Source organism: Anabrus simplex, chromosome 8 (genome assembly GCF_040414725.1).
Source record: "Anabrus simplex isolate iqAnaSimp1 chromosome 8, ASM4041472v1, whole genome shotgun sequence".
Classification (NCBI taxonomy): domain Eukaryota; kingdom Metazoa; phylum Arthropoda; class Insecta; order Orthoptera; family Tettigoniidae; genus Anabrus; species Anabrus simplex.
Window position 1 is genome coordinate 115,345,284 of NC_090272.1, and position 24,642 is coordinate 115,369,925.

Sequence of the window (24,642 nt, forward strand, 5' to 3'; positions counted from 1 at the left end):
AAGTTGGAAAAAGGAGACTCCATGTTGATGGAATGGAACGGCGTATGGCTTTTAGTGCCGGGAGTGTCCGAGGACAAGTTCGGCTCGCCATATGCAGGTCTTTTGATCTGACGCCCGTAAGCAACCTACGCGTCGTGGTGAGGATGAAATGATGATGAAGACGACACATACACCCAGCCCCCGGTGCCAGCGAAATTAATCAATTAAAGTTAAAATTCCCTACCCTGCCGGGAATAGAACCCGGGAACCCTGTGACCAAAGGCCAACACTCTAACCATTTAGCCTCCATGATGATCATTTGCATGTACAATAAGTAAACTGTTAAAACTTGCCCATATTTGAGTTAAAATAAATATAATGAAAATAAATAATGCTTTTCTTTATATCTCATCATCATCATCATCATCATCATCATCATCATCATAGATTTGTGTTCTTGGTTTCGGGTCCGCGTTCTGGATCTTTGCAGTGCATTTCTGAAGACTATGTATGGGGTAGCATGTCTGTAGAAAACCACCGTCTGTGGAATGGTGCACTAAGTTGGGTGTGGGTCGCGTTTCCACACAAGACGCCGGTCGATTTTGGAGGCCAGCCTCATCCATTACGGAAAACAATAAGTGGGAGGTGGATGATGCCTATAGTCCTGATATCTCCCCATGCGATTATCACCTCATAGTTCCCCTCAAAAATTGCCTTGTAGGGCCAATGAGCGTCATTTGGTCTTAAGCCGATGGTCTTCATGGCTAGATTGCTTATGTCTTGCCACCGTTACTTTCGTCGTCTACAGGCCCTTCGGCCATTGACTCCAAAGTGAAGAGCCGAGTTATCAAGTGTGCAAGGAACTGCATGCAAGTTATGGCCATACCATCAAAGGCCATTCTCACAAATTTTCTCCACAATTGACGCAATTCCATTTGTTGCTGAATCGTGTTGTTGGTGACGTATGGATTCAAACTGAGTGACAATTTCGTAAATTAGTTTATATGAAGTAATATACAAAAACTCCATATTATACATAGGCCTACATAGAAGGAATCTGGAGCTTGAGTTGAATTTATTTTGACTATAAGGCATGATCAAAATATTTCCATTTGAGGGTGTTGCTGCAGCGGACATGTAAGCAAAGAGATTAGTGTGGCAGTCGTGTCGTCCCGAGGTGCGTGCGTTAAATGCGGCCACGTGAACTATGGTGACATTATTACCGAATGCATCCAAACAGGACCAACGTGCTGTTACTCTGTTCTTGGATACGGAAGACAAACACCGGTGGATATCCATCGGAGAATGAAGACTATGTATGGGGTAGCATGTCTGTAGAAAACCACCGTCTGTGGAATGGTGCACTAAGTTGCGCGTGGGTCGCGTTTCCACACAAGACGCCGGTCGATTTTGGAGGCCAGCCTCATCCATTACGGAAAACAATAAGTGGGAGATGGATGATGCCTATAGTCCTGATATCTCCCCATGCGATTATCACCTCATAGGTCCCCTCAAAAATTGCCTTGTAGGGTCAATGCTTCCTGTCGGACGAGGATGTGCAGCAGTCGGTTACGGACTTCTTCACGTAGCAGGATACGGTGTTTGACCACACGGGGATCTTCAATCTGGTGCGTCGGTGGGATGAGTGCCTCAATGCTCATGGGGATTTCACCTCATTGGTATCCTGATTTAAGACTCTACGCCCGTCGAACGGAAATTTTTTGTATGCTCCTTATATTTAGCAAATAACTACATACTTAAATCTATATACATAAAGTAACTTGTCCTGACTGACTGATTCATCATCGCCGATCCAAAACTACTGGACATAAAGAAATGAAATTTTGAGGATACATTTATATTACAATGTAGGTGCTCGCTAAGGGAGGATGTTTGGATAATCCGTCGCTAAGGGGTGAAAAGGGGGGTGAATTTTTGAAATGAGTGTATCTATATCTTAAATCTTTAAAAGTTTACAGATCCAAAAATTGGTATTTAGATTTTCTTCTAAAAATAAAGAAACACGTATTTTTTGTTTTCGGAAAATCCCAATAGGAGGGGTGAAAAAGGGTGGAAAACGGGTTGAATGCCTTTAATGAGGATACTTATATCTCAGAAACTGAAGACATTACAGACCTGAAAATTTGTATTTGGGATCTCCTTTAAAAAGAAAGGAATACGTATTTTTTTGTTTTTCGAAAATCCGCTTAAAGGGGGGGGTGAAAAGGGGAGTGAATTTTTAAAATGAGTGTATCTATTGTAAATGTCAAAACTTTAAATGTTTAAAGATGGAAAAATTGATATTTAGAATCTCCTTTAAAAATAAAGAAACACGTGTTTTTTTTGGAAAAACCAATAGGATGGGTGAAAAGGGTGAGAAAGGGGATGAATGCCTTTAATCAGGATACTTATATCTCAGAAACTGAACATATTACAGACCTGAAAATTTGTATTTGGGATCTCCTATAAAAAGAAACAAGTATTTTTTGTTTTTGGAAAATCCAATTAATGGGGGGTGATAAGGGGGGTGATATTTTAAAATGAGTGTATCTATATCTCAAAACTTTAAAAGTTTACAGATGAAAAAATTGGTATTTAGAATGGTTTCCGGACAATTGCGGTCACGGACATTTGCGGACGCCGGACATTTGCGGTCACTGAGATAAACTTGTGCCCACTCACAGAAATTCCCCAGTTGTCACAAGACATTTGCGGTCACTGGAGCAGGGGGTGGGCCTCATTAGCTTAATCTCGGGGTATCCCCGCTTACCTACCTGAGCTCCGGCCTCGCTCCTTGAAGATCAACATTTTTCTCTCGCGGGCATTTTTAGAGATTGATACCTTCAGCCACAAACACCATTCTATACCGAAACTTCCTGGTGTGAGTACTGTATTTACTATTGTGTACTGTAATGGAGTTGACAGTTACTAATTAGGCAGTTCGTTGTGCACTTTATAAACATTATATACCGGGCGAGTTGGCTGTGCGATTAGGAGCGCGCAGCTGTGAGCTTGCATCCGGGAGATAGTGGATTCGAATCCCACTGTCGGCAGCCCTGAGGGTGGTTTTCCGTGGTTTCCCATTTTCACACTACGCAAATGCTGGGGCTGTACCTTAATTAAGGTCATGTCCGCTTCCTTCCCATTTCTAGGCCTTTCCTATCACATCGTCGCCATAAGACCTCTGTGTCGGTGCGACGTAAAGCAAAATAGTAAAAAAGAACGTTATATGTACAGAAAGTATAGGGAGAGTGAACCTAGTATCGTCACCTGGGTGTGTCTGAAGGAGAAGAACAAGTGTAAAGGACGGCTGACGACAAGAGGTGAAGAAATGCTTCATACTGTCGTTCATCAGCGTGGACCACCTGAAGAAGCGGCCTTCACAGTGAAAAAGCAGGTTCAAGATAGAAAGAAGAGAGCAAGAGAAGAAGTGACTCCACTATTACAGATTTACGTGCAGGAGTTGGGTGATCTGCATAACAGGGGCTACGACTTTGTCACTGACATGCCAGCTCACGAAACTTTAAAAAGAAAATGCGTCGGCAACGAAATAATGCACGCGGACTTCAAGTAGAGCCAAAAAGAAGTGCTCAGATAATTCTTAAAGACGAGGCGTTAAGGATGAATAATGGCAGCCCGTTTCGTTTAGCTGACGACGGCATAGGAGAAAGAATTATAATGTTTAGTGCCGAAAAACATAGATAAAGTCTTAGGTATTATGCGCAATTATTTTATGGATCGCACGTTCGAGAGTTGCAGCAAACAGTTCGCCTAGATATACATCATTCACGCAGACCTTGGAGGCCGGAGTGATGAAAGCAACGTTTACCCAATCGCCTTTGCGTTCCTGCCTAACAAAAAGAAAGAAACTTATATTCGTTTGTTTCACCTTATCTTGGAAGCGGTTCCCCAATGGAATCCTAAGAAAATCACTATTGACTTCGAAGCAGCTACGATATCAGCCCTACGAGAAGTATTTCCGTCAGCAGAGTTAAGTGGCTGTTTCTTCATATGAAGCAATGTCTGTGAAGAAAAGTACAGGGACTTGGCCTGACGAGCGAATACAAGGAAAAGTAAGATATACGTCCCCCACATCCGAATGTGCACTACTCTGGCATTTTTGAAGCCAGATGACGTCAGTGAAGGATGGTTGGTGATACATTCTCAGGCTCCTTCTACAAAAAAACTTACTGGATTCTTCGACTATTTTATACACGCATGGCTTGAAAACAGCGAGATACCAATCACTATGTGGATATGGTACAAAGAGCGACGTCGAACAACAATAGCTGTAGCGGGATGCCATCACAAGATCAACTCTTTAGTTGGAAATCCACATCCTCGGCTCGATGATTTGGTGGTTTGTTTAAAGAAGGAAGCAGAAGCGACGAACTGCATGTACCTGAAACTGGAGCTCAATCTTGAAGGTAAGAGGAGAAAGACGAAATATGTGAAGAAAGATGACAGGATTGAAAGAACTCTTAAGAAATATGAAGAAACTAGCGACATCAGGTCCTGCTTAAAGGCAATTTCTTACACAGAATATCTTGCGTAATCTTCTTGCTGCTTTAGGTACTCCTAATGTAAATAGGTATGTACAAAGGAACAAAATTATAACGACGCTTACCTAAAGCCGACAATAATTGACGAAGCTTAGTTACAGCTGTTTTTAAACACTCCAAAATGATTTTAATACAATCATTATGCCAGTCCAAATCCTTGATAAAATGTGATACTAATCAGCATTTTAAAACATATAATTTACTGTCGACTAAATTATTGTATGTACTCGAGTTAGGAGGTTTTGACCCCCTGTGGTTGCAGGACACTGACGAAAAATACATCCACGATATCCCCTGTCTGTCGTAAGAGGTGACTAAATGGGTCCCCGGAGGCTCGCAACTTGGAAGCGTGGGTTGGCAGGATCGAACTTGCCAAGTTGGGGCCAGAAGACCAGCGCCTCAACCATGCCACTGAGTCCAGCATTTCTAATTCTTTCCCATCCCATTTTCCTCGAAAAATATGTTAAAGTGACGTTAGGCTACTATAAATAAATAAATAAATAAATAAATACATAAATAAATAAATAAATAAATAAATAAATAAATAAATAAATAAATAAATAAATAAATAAATAAATAAATAAATAAATAAACGATGGATTAACTTTTGTTTTTCTAAAAATGAAGGACTGGTGCGGAATAAAACAGTGTCTTTTGCCCTGGCCTACCTTTAATTATTCCACGATAAGTAAATAGGAAACTTATTTTTTGAATTAGCCTCTGATGTTTGTATATAAAAGTACACTTTGTGTTCTATTACAGTTTAAATATAAAATATACCAGCTTGTATATCTGCGGGAATGTTTATATCGTGGTAGCCACGGGACCTTTTCGTGATGGTGGTGATTACTGTTTTTGAGAGAAAGTAGAACGGTGCCACCTTCCTCCCTTAAAACTAACCAAATAAAGTCAAATAGATCCGACTCTCTTTTATAGGAAAAAGAAGGGAAAAGCCACGAAGCCTGGGCTTGGCAACATCGTACGGTTGGGGTCGGAAGAAAACATGAGTTGACCAAGAGAGGCCGGATAGGAAATAGAATGGAATATATTTATTTATCATCTGCAGAATTGTATGTTACCAAAAACATGACATGATTTGTTCTTCTCCTTCAGACACACCCAAGTGACGATTTCAAGTTGACTTTCTCTATATTTTCTGTACATATAACCATTTGCCTAATTAGTAACTGTCAAATCCATTACAGCACACAACAGTAAATAATTACACCAGGAAGTGTATCAGTCTCTAAATAATGCCCGCGAGAGAAAAATGCTGATCTGAAACGAGCGAGCAGGAGATCAGGCAGGTTAGCAGGGATATCCCGAGATTAAACTAATGAGACCCACCCCCTGCTGCAGTGACCGCAAATGTCCTGTGACAACTAGGGAATTTCTGTGACTGGGCACAAGTTTACCTCATTGACCGCAAATGTCCGTGATTTTGTGATGACCGCAAATGTCCGTGACCGCAATTGTCCGGACACCTTTAGAATCTCCTTTAAAAATAAAGAAACGAGTATTATTTGTTTTCGGAAAATCCCAATAGGGGGGGGGGGTGAAAAAGGGTGAAGATGCGGTTAAATGCCTCTAAAGAAGATACATCTCAGAAACTGAAGATATTACACATCTGAAAATTGGTATTTGGGATCTCACTTAAAAACAAAGAAACACGTATTTTTTTTTCGGAAAATCCAATTAATGGGGGTTAAACGGGAACGACAAATTAGGGCGAATTTTTAGAAAGATTATAACTACAGTGTATCTCAGAAACGTAAAATGTTACAGACGTAAAAACTGCTATTTGGAATCTCTTGTAAAGGTAAAGAACCATAGGTGATTTGTTTTTGGAATCTCCACTTAAGGGGAACTAAAAAGGGGGTGAAATTTTAAAATGAGCATTCCTACAGTATATCTCATTAACGTAATATGTTACAGAAGTGAAAAATGATATCTTTATCTCTATTACAAATAAAGAAACATGAATTTTTTGCTTTCGAAAAAAAAACACTTGGGGTGAATGTAAAAGGGGTTGAATTATTTTAATTAGGATACTGATATCTCAAGAACTGAAGATTTTACAGACGTGAAATTTGGTATTTGAAATCTCCTTTGAAATAAGGAAATAGGCCTACGTAGTTTTTGTTTTCGGAAATCCACCTAAAGGGGGGGAGGGTAATTGAAAAAATAGTTGAAATATTTGTATGAAGATACTATTATCTCAAAAACGAAAGATTTTGCAGACGTGAACATTGGTATTTGGAATCTGCTTTAAAAGTAAAGAAACACGTATTCTTTGAAAATCGAATGAAAGGGGGGGTGGGGCGGAGGTGAAAGAATCGAAAAATTAATTGAATTAATCGTATGTGGATACGTACATCTAATAAAACTAAAGATGTTACAGACGTGAAAATTGGTATTTGTATCTCATTTAAAAACAAAGAAAAACGCGTTTTGGGGGGAATCATCTTGGGAGGCAGGGGTAAAAAGGAGTTGAATTCCTTTTATGAGGACACACATCTCAAAAACTGAAGATGGCAGAGTCGTGAAAATTGGTATTTAGAAGATCCTTTACTGTTAAAGAAACAAGTATTTTTTGCCGGAAAATTCATTTCGGGAGGGGGGGGGGGGAGAAGTGTGAAAGGAAGTGAAAAAGGGGAATTACTTTTATGGGGATACTCGTATCTCAAAACTGAAGGTAACAGGTGTGGAATCTACTTTAAGCATAAAGAAACACGCCTCTTTATTCTTGGGGGGGTGGGGTGGGAGAGGGGGTAAATCAAATTAACGTCGGCGGGGTGAAAAAGTAGTTGATACCAATTGATTTTACTGTTAATAATGTACTTATTCTGGTCATAAACCGATCATTTGTAATCTTTCCTGGGTTCGTTTCCAAGAGCCATCTTTTCCTTTGGAAAACTTTTTTGAAATAAACGATAGGAATGATATTGACCGTGCAATTGTCCACATCTATAATAAGGTCAATGATGCACGGAAGTATATCATTCGTATCGCCGGAAATCCCGTGCACTTGCGTATGCACGGCAATGGTGCTGGTCACATTGTAATGACAATGGCAGCAGATGTAATTTACGGCCAAGTAGCGGTCTTGCATCTTGCTGTGGGGTCCATAATAATAATAATAATAATAATAATAATAATAATAATAATAATAATAATAATAATAATAATAATAATAATAATAATATTCTGGACGGTCGTCAAGATGTGCGGACCGCACTGGAAACGGGTACAGGCCGGGTAATGACTACGAATGTAGTCCGGCCGCGGGTTCAATACCGCCAAGGCATCCAAGACGACACCACGCCGGATCTTACATGAAAAAATGGTAAAGATTTAGGGACCCAACTGAATGGGTGGAATACCTGGACCTAGCCCGGGAAGTACGAAATCGATTGCTGGAATGAAAGATTGAAAAATGGAAGGAACTTTGCTGTAATCTCTCCGAAAACGAGTTGGATCGCGAATTTCGGCGGATTATATGTACAACGTTAAGCATTTAATTATAAATTTCAGTATAGTACCGTAGCGAAGCACGGGTATCTTGCTAGTGTAATGATAATAAAAGTGTAAAATATATAAAGCAAATCAAATTCGTACCGGTAGGTTTCATAATCTGTATAGAGAACACAGATTTCTGCCAGAAAACGTATAATTTTATTTTTAACTTTAAACTCTTTGAATCGCCGTATCTCAATAATTATGTCAACTCTTGATTTCACAAGAATAACACTGTTACGTCCTATTGATGGCGTGTTCTGTAGTAAAATGTATACTGAACAATTTTAAGTGATAACTTTATGTCAAAATAAGTGCTTGAAGGTGCAATGATATGAAAGTGATAATACGAAGACAGTATTACTGTGGTGATAAAGACAGTTGCTGATTCGTTGACATTCCTGATATTCCTGTACCAGGTTAATCGCTGGAACCCAAACGTACATAGGCGATGAAAGATTTCTTTCCCATGTTAGGTGGTCACCCTGCTTTGCCATTCCCCTTAATTCTGAGTATCATGATCCCTGAGGAGATTGCTGTATAATCTTGTCTATCTCTTGTGGTCCTAGGCCAGGCGTGCAGCACGAACGAGTTTCATCCCAGTTACATTATTGGCAATGCCAGACTAACGAGTTGCCCACGAATTCTCTTCCCGAGAACATTCCCAAGGATGATAACTTTCCCTAAGCTGAGTTTTCTGCATCACATATTTTGTTGAATGGATTCTAAAACTCTTTGTTCACACATTGATGATAATTTAATTCTGAGAAGGGGCTGTTTAACTAAGAGTGAATAATCTTCTTAGCGTTTGTTCAGCAATTGAGCAGGCCCGCTGTTTGACAAGGCAATCTCTACTTGGTTCTATTAAGGGCACCATTTGAAACAAGATGAACATAGAGCATGTCTTCTTGGTCACACCGCGTGGCCTATTTCTGGACGGCGTGATGCGAAGTGCCGTCTATACAGTGGATGAACCTTCTCTAAGCATTACGTACCCATACCACCGAAGCCGCCGGGTCTCACGAATCTTGTCTACGATCAGGGCAGCTCCCATGATTTCCCGAATTTCTAGTTGATTTGATCTAGCCGGGTGAGTCCAAATGACCATCGAAGCATGCGCATCTCTATGGCATGAAGTGCTTGCTCGTGCTTTACTCTTGCTGGCCAGCATTCAGAGCCATTATAGAGCGACTGGGTGTACAACAGTCCTGTAAACCTTGCATTTCAGGTGAATTAGTATCCACTTCATCCAGGGGGGGAGAGGAGATACTCCCACGTGGCGCGTCCCAGGTGGCGGATAGGGGGGTCCTCACCGGCTTGCCGGCGGACTTGAGGGAAATAAAATACCTCTCGCGGACCAAACACCCCCCCCTGTGGGTGGGGGAGGCAGACGAATAATACACCCACGGTATCCTCTGCCTGTCGTGAGAGGCGACTAAAAGGGGCGACCAAGTGTTGATTGTATTAGAACCATGAAACTACTTGTGATTCGTACCACCACGCAGAGAACACCAAGGGTCGCTTTTACTTGTGTGTAGTACCACTACATTGGGTACGAAATTGTTTTGTGATTAGTAGTACACAGGAGCACCGTGCGGTCGGCTTTTGCAGTACCTGTGATTAGTACCACCATATGAGCAAGACCGTGGGATGATAGCTACCATGGTTCTGCCTTGCCTATGATTAGTACCCACTATATGAGGAACACCAGGGGATAGGGAGAGGTCCTTGTGGTTAGTACTCTTATGTGATGAACACCATAGGTTTGCGTTGCCTGTAAATGGCGCCGCAAAGTGAGAAAAACATAGGTCTGTATTATATGTCGAATTTCATAAGCTCTGAGTAGTACAATAATGTGTGGAATACCGCAAGTCTCTGCTACTTCTGATTAGTACCGCAAGAGAACAAATACCATGGTTCTACTTTGCTAGCGATCAGTACCGTTATGAGGGGCCGATAACTTCGATTTAGGACCCCCTTTTGACTGCACGCATAATCGATTGTGTTATGCTATAGCAGTACTCCCTTGGTCAGTAATACTGTTTTGTCACGTCAGTTTATGTGAATGTGCGACACTGCGGGTCGCATCCACTGATTGTTTTAAATTCATGTCCATCCATACATTCTTCGTTCTCACGCTTTTGAATTCTGGTCAGTGGAGAATTTTAGACTTTTAATATGTCATTCCATTTCGTCTTATTTCGTATCATTAGGGGCCGATGACCTCGATGTTAGGCCCCTTTAAACAACAATCATAATCATCATCATCACTTCATCCAGGCTGCATTTACTCCTGAACGGGCGTCTGAAACAGTGTAACACTCAGCGTTGAGCTACTGGTGCGAAATATTGTCCATAGCATGTTTAACTTTTATCGTCAGATCCACATTTCGAGAAAATGGATGTCCTCCAGGTCTGAAGCACGAAAGATCCATGCCTCGGCTCCATGGAGCAAAACTGTAAATACTAGACTGTATACTACTCGCATCTTCAATAATAACTAGAGCAATCCTCGCACAAGAGAGACAAATTCAGAATGATATTTTTGAACATAGCAGTTCTGTTAATCTCAGGAGCACAGCTACATGAACTGGAAATCACTGAACAGGGGTATAACATTTTGAGACTATTTTCTATAACAAGGTACCTGTGCTGGCCAATTTCTTGGCTCTATCCACAACAATTGTATTCTCTTATTGATGTTAATCTGCAGTTACATTCGAACACTCGCGTTTTCTACACGAGTAGTAAGCTCAATCGAAACCTCATCAATGGCGATGAGTACAGTATCGTCTGAATGACGTAAGTTGGACATCTTCTTACTGCCAACAGAAATACACCATCCAATTCATTTAGGGCAGCTCTCATGACGTAATAATAATAATACTAATAATAATAATAATAATAATAATAATAATAATAATATTGGCTTTACGTCCCACTAAATACTTTTACGGTTTCCGGAGACGAGGTGCCGGAATTTAGTCCCACAGGAGTTATCTTACGTGCCAGTAAATCTACCGACACAAGGCTGACGTACTGGAACACTTTCAAATACAACCGGCCTGAGCCAGGATCGAACATGCCGAGTTGGGGCGAGAAAGCCAGCGCTTCAACCGTCTGAGCCACTCAGCCCGGCCATGATGTAATCGGCATATATTCTGACCTTACCCGAGTTGCTGTGATGCACATTTCTTATCAGTCAAACCAAATGTACGAAGACCGGCTACAGTTTCCCTCTTACAACACAAATGCTCTCCGGTAGTCTACAAATCAAATGATGAGGGAAAGTTGGTTCTTTTAAAATACACTGACAGATGCAGAGTCAAATGTGAACTTAAAAGCCTTTCAGGTCCACCAAAAACACAATTTCTATTTAAGTAGTACACTATAGCATATTTATAATTATATCGAAATTAGTAGACCCGTGCGCTGCTCCACAGCATTCTTTATAAATAGGTCAGACAACTCATCTTGATACGCCTGTCGTAGTCATATTGTTTTTCCTGCCCATTTCAATAATTTTATGAACATTTAATGCCGATAATATAGTTTATGGATTTTCCAAAAATAAAAAATGTTTATTTTTAAAGAAGATTCCAGATACCAATTTTAACGTCTGGAACATATTCAGTTGTACGATCCCGCCCGCATGTGTGTCTTACCCTAGATTTTTCTTTCCCAAACAGTAAGTCATAATATGTTTACCATACCGACTGGGAACGGACTTTGACTTAAACGGCATTCAGAGTGTCACAGTTCATCTCAGCAACCCCAAAGACTATGAATTCGTCACTAATATCGTCATTTTTGGATTTTTAAGTTTCACCTCCTTCCGTTAGGAGTGCTAGGGGTTTCTTGTCCCTACAGTAATTTTTCCAGATAAAAGCAGAGATAAGTTTTAAGGAACACATCATAATCTTCACATACTGTTGGCTGTTGGGTAGGCAACCCGCTGATCGGACTTGTCTTGCGGTTTGCTTATCTTCCCCTATTTTATTTTTCATCCTTTAGTGCCGAACTACCAATCAGATTTCATTCAAACCACGTCACAATCCCTTTCAGATGTAATAAGAACAAACTGTGAAAATTTGAGCGAAATCGGTCCAGTAGTTTTTGAGTATATTAGCTTGAAACATACCAACATCTAATTTCATATACTGTCTATAGACTAGCTATATCACCGGCGCTGCTCGGTAATTTCATTGACGGTTTATTTTTAGGTATTTTCTTACCTTTTAATTATGTGTGAAGCGAATTTTTGTAGATTTCGTTATTGTGACGTTGACTGATTAAGAACTATTTTGTTGTTTAAGAGTTATTGTTATGTGTGTGTTTTAGTAAGTTATACATTATTTTCTTTATAGTTATAGTCAGTTTGGACATCTTCATCATCACCACTTCTCACCATGCCTATGTCCGGCTCCATGGCTAAATGGTTAGCGTGCTGGACTTTGGTCACAGGGGTCCCGGGTTAGATTCCCGGCGGGGTCAGGAATTTTAACCATCAATGGTTAATTTCGCTGGCACGGGGGCTGGATGTATGTGTTGTTTTCATCATCATTTCATCCTCATCACGATGCGCAGGTCGCCTATGCCTATGGCGGCAAATCAAACGACCTGCACCAGGAGAGCCGAACATGTCCTCGGACACTCCCGGCGCTAAAAGCCATACACCTTTTCATTTCAGCCTGCCTATGCATCCGCCAGGCTGAGTGGCTCAGACGGTCGAGGCGCTGGCCTTCTAACCACAGCTTGGCTGGTTCGATCCTGGCTCATCCGGTGGTATTTAAAGGTGCTCAAATACGTCAGCCTCGTCTCGGTAGATTTACTGGCACGTAAAGCCAATGTTATTATTATTATTATTAGTAGTATTATTATTAGTATTCCTTCGAATGGGCCAACTAAGGACCACGATGTTCAACTTTACTGCTTAGAGAGGGACTTGATATTTGTCCAATACTCCCGCATTCTGTGGCTATGCGTCTCTCTTCTTTTCTTTGTCCAAAGGGCGTTTTTTTTCTAGATGATGGTCTGTCCTGAAACCTCTTTTGTTCGATTATTTTTCTGAGAGGTGCTCGGTTTCTGATGTCATTTTCAGTTACTCCCAGTTCCTGCATATCTTATTATTCTTATTCTTATTCTTATTCTTATTCTTATTCTTATTCTTATTCTTATTCTTATTCTTATTCTTATTCTTATTCTTATTCTTATTCTTATTATTATTATTAAATGGCATCCAGAGTGTCACAATATCAGTTTGGACTTTCTTTTCCACCCCTTCCGAATCACCGTGCCGATGGATGCTGAACATGAAATAATAATAATAATAATAATAATAATAATAATAATAATAATAATAATAATAATAATAATAATAATAATAATAATAATGATAATGATAATTGTTACCGAGTTTTTGTGGTAGGTAGAGGTGAAAGAAGGTGCGGGGGTGAACGGGCCTCGAAATACGAAATTAAAGTTAAGATAAAATTTAACAAGGTTATATTTTCTTTGCAAAATCAAGAGATAACAAGAATGGCAGGTACAGAGTAGCAAAACACAATCTGAAGAGGTGCAATTACAAAGATCACAGGATTTGGGCTCCGAGAGCCAGACACATAATTCTTGAGCAATAAGCTCAACCTTATGGTATACAAGATTCAACCGAGGGGGAGTAGACCCCAATCATGCCCAGTAGCATTTACTCCTCTTTACATGGTAAAGCCTCCTCGAGGCATACAAGAACTCAATTTTCAAGAAAGAGCAACCCGCTCTCAAAATTTACGCCTATCAAAGGCCACACCAAACTCCACATTCAAGTTGTCCTCCAAGGACATAAATACAGGGGTAAAATACCCAACCTACTGAGGCCTATTAAGTGAGAAAAGGTTAATTACATGGCCTCTAAAATGCCAACTTGAAAGGAGGCTCTCCGCACTCCTAATACATTTGTTTAAAACCTACTTGGCACTAGGCCGTTAATGCAAGGGCTAATCCCATACTAAAGAGGTGACTTATAGAAGGAAACAATTTACATTACGTTAAGGAAGAAAGGTTATGAAAGTAAGTTCACCTCAATGCAATATGAGTGGGAGCTCGAGAGGGTTAAGCACTCTCTATCCCAATATGTAGCTTAAAAGAGAATAGATACTAAGAGTCTTTACATTTTAGGGAAAAGTTACATGGTGGAAAAGCTTCGGACCCGCCCCGAGAGTTAAACTGCTGAGCTAGCAAGAAAAGAAGTTATTATGCGGCCATTACCTGGTTGTTGAACTGCTACCCGAAGAAAGAGGCGCTTCCCGCCCCCTGCTATGTACTTTACACACTGAAAGATGGTACAGAAGTGGCGCCGAGACCCTAAAATCAGCAGTTTAAATACCCTCGCGGAAAGTTCGAGGCGTTTCATGAATGAAAACACCCTCCCACAAGAAATTTATTGGCTAGGGTTAAGCAGCCTATCAAATTTGAAGAAGATACATCTTATTGGTCATAAATTAATTAAAGAAATTCAGGATTGGCTAAATTCACAACGAGGGGAAAGAAAGGGGTTAATATTGCCAACATAAACAATAACTAAAAGAAATTTAACAAAGAACAAACTTATGAACTCAAAATTTCTCCAAACGCATAGTTCTTTCACTTCGCACTAGGGTGCATAATTGTAATTCTCCGTTAGTGCCATCTGGAAGAGAATGTCCACACTTCTTACTACAAGTAAAACAAAAACACATCGAAAATGACCCAGTTCAAAAACTCCAAGATTTCCATGTGGTGACATCTTCTGAGAAACTTGAAAATTAACTCATTAGATAAGTTCAGACTTCCTCCAGTAGGAGAGTTTCAACTGGCGCAATTTTTAAATTAGCGGCGCGGAGGTGTACCGCCCGGTACAATAATGATAATAATAATAATAATTCACATTCTTTTCTCCGCAATGAACAGACACTATCTCAGCATGAAGATATAAGTGCGTTTCCGAAAAACCGTAGTTCTTCAGATAGTAATGAAGCATACTTGTGATGGCATTGGCTCTTCTTTTACCGGGCGAGTTGGCCGTGCGGTTAGTGGCGCGCGGCTGTGAGCTTGTATCTGGGAGATAGTGGATTCGAATCCCACTCTTAGCAGCCCTGAAGATGGTTTTTCGTCGTTTCCCATTTTCACACTAGGCAAATGCTGTGGGTGTACCTTAATTAAGGCCACAGCCGCTTCCTTATAACTCCTAGGCCTTTTCTATCCCATCGTCGCCATAAGACCTATCTGTGTCGGTGTGATGTAAAGCCATTAGAAAAGCTCCTCTTTTTTATGATGAGAGCCTGTGGAATGGGAAAGTTATGCTGTCTGGGAGCAGTCACGCATAATTTCAAAAACTCCCATGCCAATTTATTGCGAACTGTTTCTACAGAAATGGGATTGTCTTCGCGTAGTTTAATGTTTAGTCTTACTGATGAAGCGAAGATCCAGAAGTCGATATTTTTCACTCGGATCGCGGCTTTTCGGTCTAATGTAAAAGTAGCAATTCCGAATTGGCGCCCCTTTTCCTAGACGTGGTCATAAATATGAACTTCTTTTCTTGAGTTTATGAATACCGTATACTTTTTTTACAAATTGCTTTACGTCGCACCGGCACAGATAGATCTTACGGTGACGATGGGGTAGAAAAAACCTAGGAATGGACAGGAAGCGGCCGTGGCCTTAATAAAGGTACAGCCCCAGCATTTGCCTGGTGAGAAATTGAGAAACCTCTGACAACTATCTTCAGAACTGCCGACAGTGGGGTTCTAACCCACTATCTTCCGGATACAAGCTCACAGTTGCGCGCCCCTTACCGCACGGCCAACTCGCCCTGTGTATACATTTTTGAAGAGGGCTTCGTGGACTTCTTGCCAACTCGATATTTAATTACATTTAATGCACCGAGCTTTCATCTGAACTCTGTTCTGTTTATTAGTTCTCGTTCTGTTCTATTCTTCAAGGTTATTACACGGAAAGGGACGTCCTGTGCAAGTCTGCTGGATATCAAACCGGAACAGAGTGGCACTGTACTTAACGCAGCCTGTTGCGGGGGCCTGTTAGGTAGCGCTGTCACGCGAGGAAGTATGGTAGGTTGCGTTATCGATCACCCGAGAAACTCGCCTTTAAATAAGAGTTGTGCACTGAAAGGAAATATTGAAAATGTAAATTAGTTCAGGCTTCACCACCGCAATGAAAACGTTACAGTAGAATAATGCTCTGAGACGATACACAATAAAAACATAGCACATAGATGAGTGCTATTATCCAATTGTTATAAAACATCCTACCCATAGTCTGTACAATGAACGTCTTCTGTCCGTTTGTATTTTAATACTAATATTATTGTTTATACGTCCCACTAACTTTGAATTTTAGATCTTCGACCACACATCAAACGTCAAAATCACGGAATATCTAAATTTCTTTGCTTACCTGTGATATTGTACCATGGCGCTGAGTACAACTTATAGAGAGGAAACTAGACTCTAAGGTCAGATGACGTCAGATGGAGTTGACAGCAAGATTGTTGTAAACCATGTATAAATCCGGTGGTTACAAAATGCATCTATCTGTCAAGCAATAATGTTAATGGAACGCGCCAAATGATCTGACATTGTAAAATATGAGGGGAATGCTGAAAACAATGTTACCGAGGTATTAAAATTGTTGGACTTAGTGAAACGGAAGTAAACGCACATCAAGTACGATTTGTAAATGTTTGACATGTGTTGTGGGCGTGGCTCAGTTGGCCAAACTGCATAGGTCCTGTCCTTCACGCCGTTCGCTGATGTTTCGAATCTTCCCTCAAAGGTTTTGGTTTTGATTTGATTTTATTCTGAAATAATACGGCTGTGGTTCATGTTTGTGGGTTACTGTAGTCACGTCCTAGTTCGTGAACCATGGGCAACGGCTGAGTTGCCTAGTAAGTGGTCCTGAGAGTCGGGATACCAAATCCTATGGAATGGGAGTGGGCATCTCGGACATATTCTGAGTCGTGGCCCTCCTTGTGCTCAGGCGGCTAGGACTACACAATGCACCGGTGGTCCTTAACCCGTTAGAGGAGAGATCCTCACTTGGACTATGTGCAAGTAGGGCAGCATCCTGCTTCATGAACTTACCGAGCTCAGAACACTTTAAGCAAGCCTCGGACCTATGGGAGTAATGGAGTCGCACTCCCATTTGACAGGCGAGGGACTCTTTGGAAAAAACTTGGCGAACGAAATGGAATTCGATGGGGAGCTATCAATATTAATGGGACTTATGGAAGAAAGAAGGTAGAACTGGCTGAGTCAGCAAAGAGGATGCATCTGGATGTGCTAGAAGTAAGTGATATTCGGGTAAGGGGAGATAATGAGGAACAGATAGGAGATTATAAAGTGTACTTTACGGGTGTTAGAAAGGGAAGGGCAGAGTCTGGGGTAGGGCTCTTTATCAGGAATACCATTGCACGCAACATAGTTTCTGTTAGGCACGTAAATGAGCGAATTATGTGGGTAGATTTGTCAGTGGGAGGAATTAGGACAAGAATTGTGTCCGTGTATTCACCAGGTAAGGGTGCAGATGAGGATGAAGTTGACAAGTTTTATGAAGCATTGAGTGACATCGTTGTCAGGGTCAACAGCAAGGATAGAATAGTGCTAATGGGCGATTTCAATGCGAGAGTTGGGAATAGAACTGAAGGATACGAAAGGGTGATTGGTAAATGTGGGGAAGATATGGAAGCTAATGGGAATGGGAAGCGTTTGCTGGACTTCTGTGCTAGTATGGGTTTAGCTGTTACGAATACATTCTTCAAGCATAAGGCTATTCACCGCTACACATGGGAGGCTAGGGGTACCAGATCCATAGTAGACTATATCTTAACAGACTTTGAATTCAGGAAATCTGTTAGGAATGTACGAGCTTTTCGAGGATTTTTCGAGGATTTTTCGATGATACAGACCACTATCTGATCTGTAGTGAACTAAGTATCTCTAGGCCTAGGGTAGAGAAAGTGAAATCTGTCTGCAAACGAATAAGTGTAGAAAAGCTCCAGGATGAGGAAATTAGACAGAAGTACATGGATATGATTAGTGAGAAGTTTCGAACAGTAGACAGTAAGCAGGTTCAGGATATAGAAAGTGAATGGGTGGCATACAGGGATGCGGTAGTAGAAACAGCAAGGAAATGCCTAGGAACAACTGTGTGTAAAGATGGAAAAAGGCGAAAATCTTAGTGGAATGATGAAGTGAGAGCAGCCTGTAAAAGTAAAAAGAAGGCTTATCAGAAATGGCTCCAAACAAGGGCCGAGGCAGACAGAGATTCGTACGTAGATGAAAGAAACAGAGCAAAACAAATAGTGGTTGTATCCAAAAAGAAGTCGTGGGAAGACTTTGGTAATAACCTGGAAAGGCTAGGTCAAGCAGCAGGGAAACCTTTCTGGACAGTAATAAAGAATCTTAGGAAGGGAGGGAGAAAGGAAATGAACAGTGTTTTGAGTAATTCAGGTGAAGTCATAATAGATCCCAGGGAATCACTGGAGAGGTGGAGGGAATATTTTGAACATCTTCTCAATGTAAAAGGAAATCATCATGGTGGTGTTGCAAACAGCCAAGCTCATGGGGAGGAGGATGTTGGTGAAATTATGCTTGAGGAAGTGGAAAGGATAGTAAATAAACTCCATTGTCATAAGGCAGCAGGAATAGATGAAATTAGACCCGAGATGGTGAAGTATAGTGGGAAGGCAGGGATTAAATGGCTTCATAGAGTAGTAAAATTAGCGTGGGGTGTTGGTAAGGTACCTTCAGATTGGACAAAAGCAGTAATTGCACCTATCTATAAGCAAGGGAACAGGAAGGATTGCAACAACTATCGAGGTATCTCATTGATTAGTATACCAGGCAAAGTATTCGCTGGCATCTTGGAAGGGAGGGTGCGGTCAGTCGTTGAGAGGAAGTTGGATGAAAACCAGTGTGGTTTCAGACCACAGCGAGGCTGTCAGGATCAGATTTTCAGTATGCGCCAGGTAATTGAAAAATGCTACGAGAGGAATAGGCAGTTGTGTTCATGTTTCGTAGATCTAGAGAAAGCATATGACAGGGTACCGAGGGAAAAGATGTTCGCCATACTGGGGGACTATGGAATTAAAGGTAGATTATTAAAATCATTGAAAAGCATTTATGTTGACAGTTGGGCTTCAGTGAGAATTGATGGTAGAATGAGTTCTTTGTTCAGAGTACTTACAGGAGTTAGACAAGGCTGTAATCTTTCACCTTTGCTGTTCGTAGTTTACATGGTTCATCTGCTGAAAGGTATAAAATTGCAGGGAGGGATTCAGTTAGGCGGAAATGTAGTAAGCAGTCTGGCCTATGCTGACGACTTGGTCTTAATGGCAGACTGTGCCGAAAGCCTGCAGTCTAATATCTTGGAACTTGAAAATAGGTGCAATGAGTATGGTATGAAAATTAGCCTTTCGAAGACTAAATTGATGTCAGTAGGTAATAAATTCAACAGAATTGAATGTCAGATTGGTGATACAAAGCTAGAACAGGTCGATAATTTCAAGTATTTAGGTTGTGTGTTCTCCCAGGATGGTAATATAGTAAGTGAGATAGAACCAAGGTGTAGTAAAGCTAATGCAGTGAGCTCGCAGTTGCGATCAGCAGTTCTGCAAGAAGGAAGTCAGCTCCCAGACGAAACTATCTTTACATCGGTCTGTTTTCAGACCAACTTTGCTTTACGGGAGCGAAAGCTGGGTGGACTCAGGATATCTTATTCATAAGTTAGAAGTAACAGACATGAAAGTACCAAGAATGATTGCTGGTACAAACAGGTGGGAACAATGGCAGGTGGGTACTCGGAATGAGGAGATAAGGGCTAATTTAGGAATGAACTCGATGGATGAAGCTGTACGCATAAACTGGCTTCGGTGGTGGGGTCACGTGAGGCGAATGGAGGAGGATAGGTTACCTAGGAGAATAATGGACAATGCTTATTGTTCCCACTCAAATAACGTGGTGTGCGCACTCAGGCTGTTCATTCTTTGAATTTGAATTTGATTTGAATACGTAGCGTATTCAAGGGATGCGTGTGTTGATATGCTCCTAATTTACGGTGAATCGAGAGCGAACCTACTACAGACACAACGCATTTACCAAGAGATAGTTCCACACAGATGTCAATCGGCTGCAGTTACTTTCAGTAATGTGGAACGCCATTAGCATACAACAGGATCATTCTCCCGAGTCGTCTGTGACTTCTGGAGATAGTGCAGAGATTGTATTGAACACTATCAAGGCTGACCCCGACACGAGTACACGAGCAGGGATACAACAGGCTAATGTCAGCCAGTCGTCTCTAGTTCGTACCTTATATGACAGTCTGTTTCACGTCTATGAGATGCAACTATACCAGGAGCTCCACGGGGCAGATTTTGGTTCTCGGGTCAAATTTTCCAAAGAATGTTTTCGGACTAGTCACGTTTCTACACTAACGGTACCGTGAATCGCCACAACATTATCGGAGCCTTGACAATCCCCACTGATCATTTCAGATGCGATATGGAATACATGTTAGGTGTGGTATTTTGGGTAACCACCTAGTTGTCTCACAGTTCATTGAGGGCCATTTTACACGAGCTCACTACCTACATTTTCTCCGCCGTCAACTACCACTGTTGTCACAATTGCCTCTAACACTGTTTACAAATCATGTAAAAAGATGTAGAGCCTATACCTCTAAACTATAAAGATGCGTTTTGACAGTTCGTAGAAGGTCCGTTTACTGCCTTCCGGGGCCGGTCAAAGGGAGTCGAGGGTGTGGTTGCAATGGAAACGAGAGTGGGGGGACTGCGGTTACCATGGAGATAAATCTTCTGGCCAGCTCGTCTTGCTTGAAGTTGCCAAACCTCCCAGTTCAGTTTGAGTGACATTCTATTTCTATTTCTGTTTCTGTTTTGTGGGCGTTAGTAGGTATCTAACGGTATTTTAAATACTAATTACGTACACTTATTTTAATATATATTCGAGTACGATGAATACTTCTCGAGGAAGAGGGAGGCCCAGGACTCGTCCACCTCGTGACAAAAATACCGCTGGGCGTGATTTGAAAATTCATCTCCAAGGAAGAGAAAAAATAATATGTGCTGCAAGGGAATTCTTTGAAGAGGAGGCTAAGAGTTTTCTGGAAAGGAATGTTCCCTTAATTCCATTCCAGGGAGTCCAGGAACGCACTGCCAAAGCTCTTAAGAGTTGGAAAAAGTACTGTGACAATAGTTACTATGGAGAAATATAAGAACTCGGAAGAGGGGTCATCTAAACTCTCCACGCCTGGTAAGAAGCGGCCTAGAATTTCCAGAATTACAAAGCTGGATCCGTTTAAAGAGGATGCTATTCGCCATCACATATATTCCTACTACTCCAGGAGGGAACATCCAACAATTCTAAAGCTACCATTTACACTTCCGAACGACTTATTTAAAGGCAGTTACTCTTCCTTACTGAAAGTGGTTCATAAGCATGGTTTTGAATATAAAACTATTAACAGTAGGAAGCTGCTCTTGGAGAGAGGTGACGTAGTAGCTCTAAGGAGTACGTTCCTGCAGAAGATTCGAAGGCGGGAACTAATGTCTATTGTGTGGCTAGACGAGACATGGGTCAATGCTGGCCATACCAGAAAAAATGGATGGACCAATTTCTCTCTCAATGGACGACATGAGGCTGACGTATTTGAGCACCTTCAAATACCACGGGACCGAGCCATGATCGAATCTGGTAAGTTGGGCACAGAAGGCCATCGCTCTAATGTCTGAGCTTATCAGTCCGGCCCCTATTAAAGATAACGAAACATGAGACCAAGTCAGTCACTGTTTGGCCAGGTAGTCTACAACAGAACACATCGGTCTGAATGAACGAGGGAACAAGTGAGCCGGAAGCAAGGGGTACGAGAAAGGAATGCTGGAATGTGGCAATATCGTGAAATAACACGTGCAATGATCTTCCCTCCAGCCCTAACTGTTAGAATTCATCCTTAGATATTAAAGGTAAAAATCTGTGTTCATAGACTGGGGTCAAAGTGACTTTAAGTGTCGTCGAGTGAATGAATTACTGTAGGAGTGTAAATAAGTAAACAATATAATTATTTTAAATATTAGCTTAGAAGGTCTGTGAAGCAACTAATGTATATGGGGCTTGCCCTTTTCACTAGACTATCCATAAAATATGTATGACGTGGTACATAAATAAATAAATAAATAAATAAATAAATAAATAAATAAATAAATAAATAATATCTAGCGTATACTGCTTTAGAGAACTTGTATTTACGTAACTGAAATCCCTTTCAGCGGACATACTTTTCCCATCCAAACTTGATCATCAAACGTCTCTTTTCAGGTCCATATAAACACCCAGTCGCTGAAAAGTTATATATGAGACAGCATGCCCGCAAAATAAGTCGAAATAAAACATGTAAAATAGCATCTCTGGGGATTCGAAACCAGCTCGCACTTTATCCGACCGCACTTGAATTCACTACCGGTTACACCTGACCTAACGGGGGGCCTAGATGGGCACGACTTTATACACTAGACTTGGCGTAGACCTAATGTACTCTTTCACGTATAAACATATTACATTCCCTGTTGCTAATAGCTAATGAGTTCATTCAGTAGGGCTACTATTCCCAAATCCTTCGCATGAGGTCATCAAAGCTCCACGATTTATATTCAATAACTGACGTCATCAAGTGGTTGTTTTATGGAATACGCGTCACTTGCTCCGCCCGCGATGGCTGGTTGACGCGGGAGAAGAGAGCAGTGGACAGGCGGTTTTCATACCGTGGTGTTACTTACAGTAACCGCACGGAGATAATGTTACCTGAAGAGGAAGAATAATGCAATAATTACTATAATGATTTTAATCATTGATCATGAGGAACGGAAAGGACATAGGATATAACAGGGAAATAAATTTATACATCAACAAAGGAAAAGTACAGCAGTGCGCAGTATTTACTGTATAAATAAATTTTCACGATTAAATAACTGAAATTTTGTATTCGTGTACTGATTGAAAGAAAAATATAGGCTTGGAAGTAATGTGGTGTAAGAATAACGTGCATTTACACTGGCATTGAGTACGTATTATGTCATCCACTTCCCCTCCATGCTCGCTCAGCTGCTCTCGTTCCTAAACAGCGGGGAGGTCTGAGTTGCTGCTAGCTGCTCAATAACATCCGTAGTATGTGCACACCGATGTTGGTAGGTTGTTTATAAAATGTGCGTCGACGATTTGTGGCCTCGAACTACGTTCAAGGGGGAAAAAGACTCGCACTGTATCTACAGTATGAGTTAATATGTTCACCTCAAATCACTTGTAAACCTCTAAAGAAATCGAAAAAAAGTTTTTACTTTCAGTAAGTACCAGAAGGCATTTTCCACATTATCATTGTCTACAAAAGTAATGGTACTTCGTATTTAAAAAAAGGAAATGTACACTTTTCTACACCTGGCATTAATCAAAAGCATTGTAAATTCAAGGCAATGATCTTTTAAACCTGTCCGGATCGTTGACAGAATAGTCAGCGTCGAGATTATCGGTTGAGAGGTTCTCGGGTTTGATTCCTGACCGGTCGTGGATTTTGATCACTTATGCTTACTTCCCCTGTCTTGAGCACTGGATGTTTGTGTTCGTCCCGATACTCTCGTCTTACACACACACACACGCACCCACACACATTGCACTAGAAACCACCACAAGAATACATTCTTCAACGTGGGGTTGGCATCAGGAATGCCATCCGTCCACGTATGTGACACAGTTTCCACCCGCGAACTCATCAAGGTGTGGGAGGAGTGGTAGAAGAAAAATAAGAAAAAATACCAATATTGTAGACATGATATGGGCTTTTCTGCTAATGCCGTGTCAAGAAAACGAGGTGAAACTCATTATGTTTCTGTTACCGTGTTTTGGTGGTAGCTATGCATGAAAGAAGGTGCTGGGTGGTGAATAGGTCTCAAGCTACTAAAGTGAAATTAATTTTAAAAATTTAACAAGGTTATATTTTCTTTTCAAAATTAGGTAACAACAAATAGAACAGGTACTTAGTAGCCGAAACACAATTGAAAAATACATTTACATAGGTACCCCATTTGGGGCTTCAAAAGTCAGAAACATAATTCTTGGGCAATCAGCTCAGTTTTACCTCAAACACAATTTTAACAGAGGGGCAGAAAACCCCATTCATACCTAGGAGCCCTTGCTCCAAATTACACTGAAAAGCCTCCTCGAGGCATACAATATACCATTTTCAAAAGAGCCACTCGCTCTCAATTTTAAGCCTCTCCCAGGCCACACCAAACTCCACTTTTAAGCTGTCCTCAAAGGACATATACACAGGGGTAAAATACCCAACCTACTGAGGTCTATTAAATGACAAGAAGGTTAATACATGACCTCTAAAATACGATTTGAGGGGAGGCGAACTTGCACTCCTAATACACTTTGTTCAAGACCTACTTGGCCTTAGGCCGTTAGTGCAAGGGCTAATCCCATACTACAGAGGTGACTTAAGAAAATAACAATTTACATTA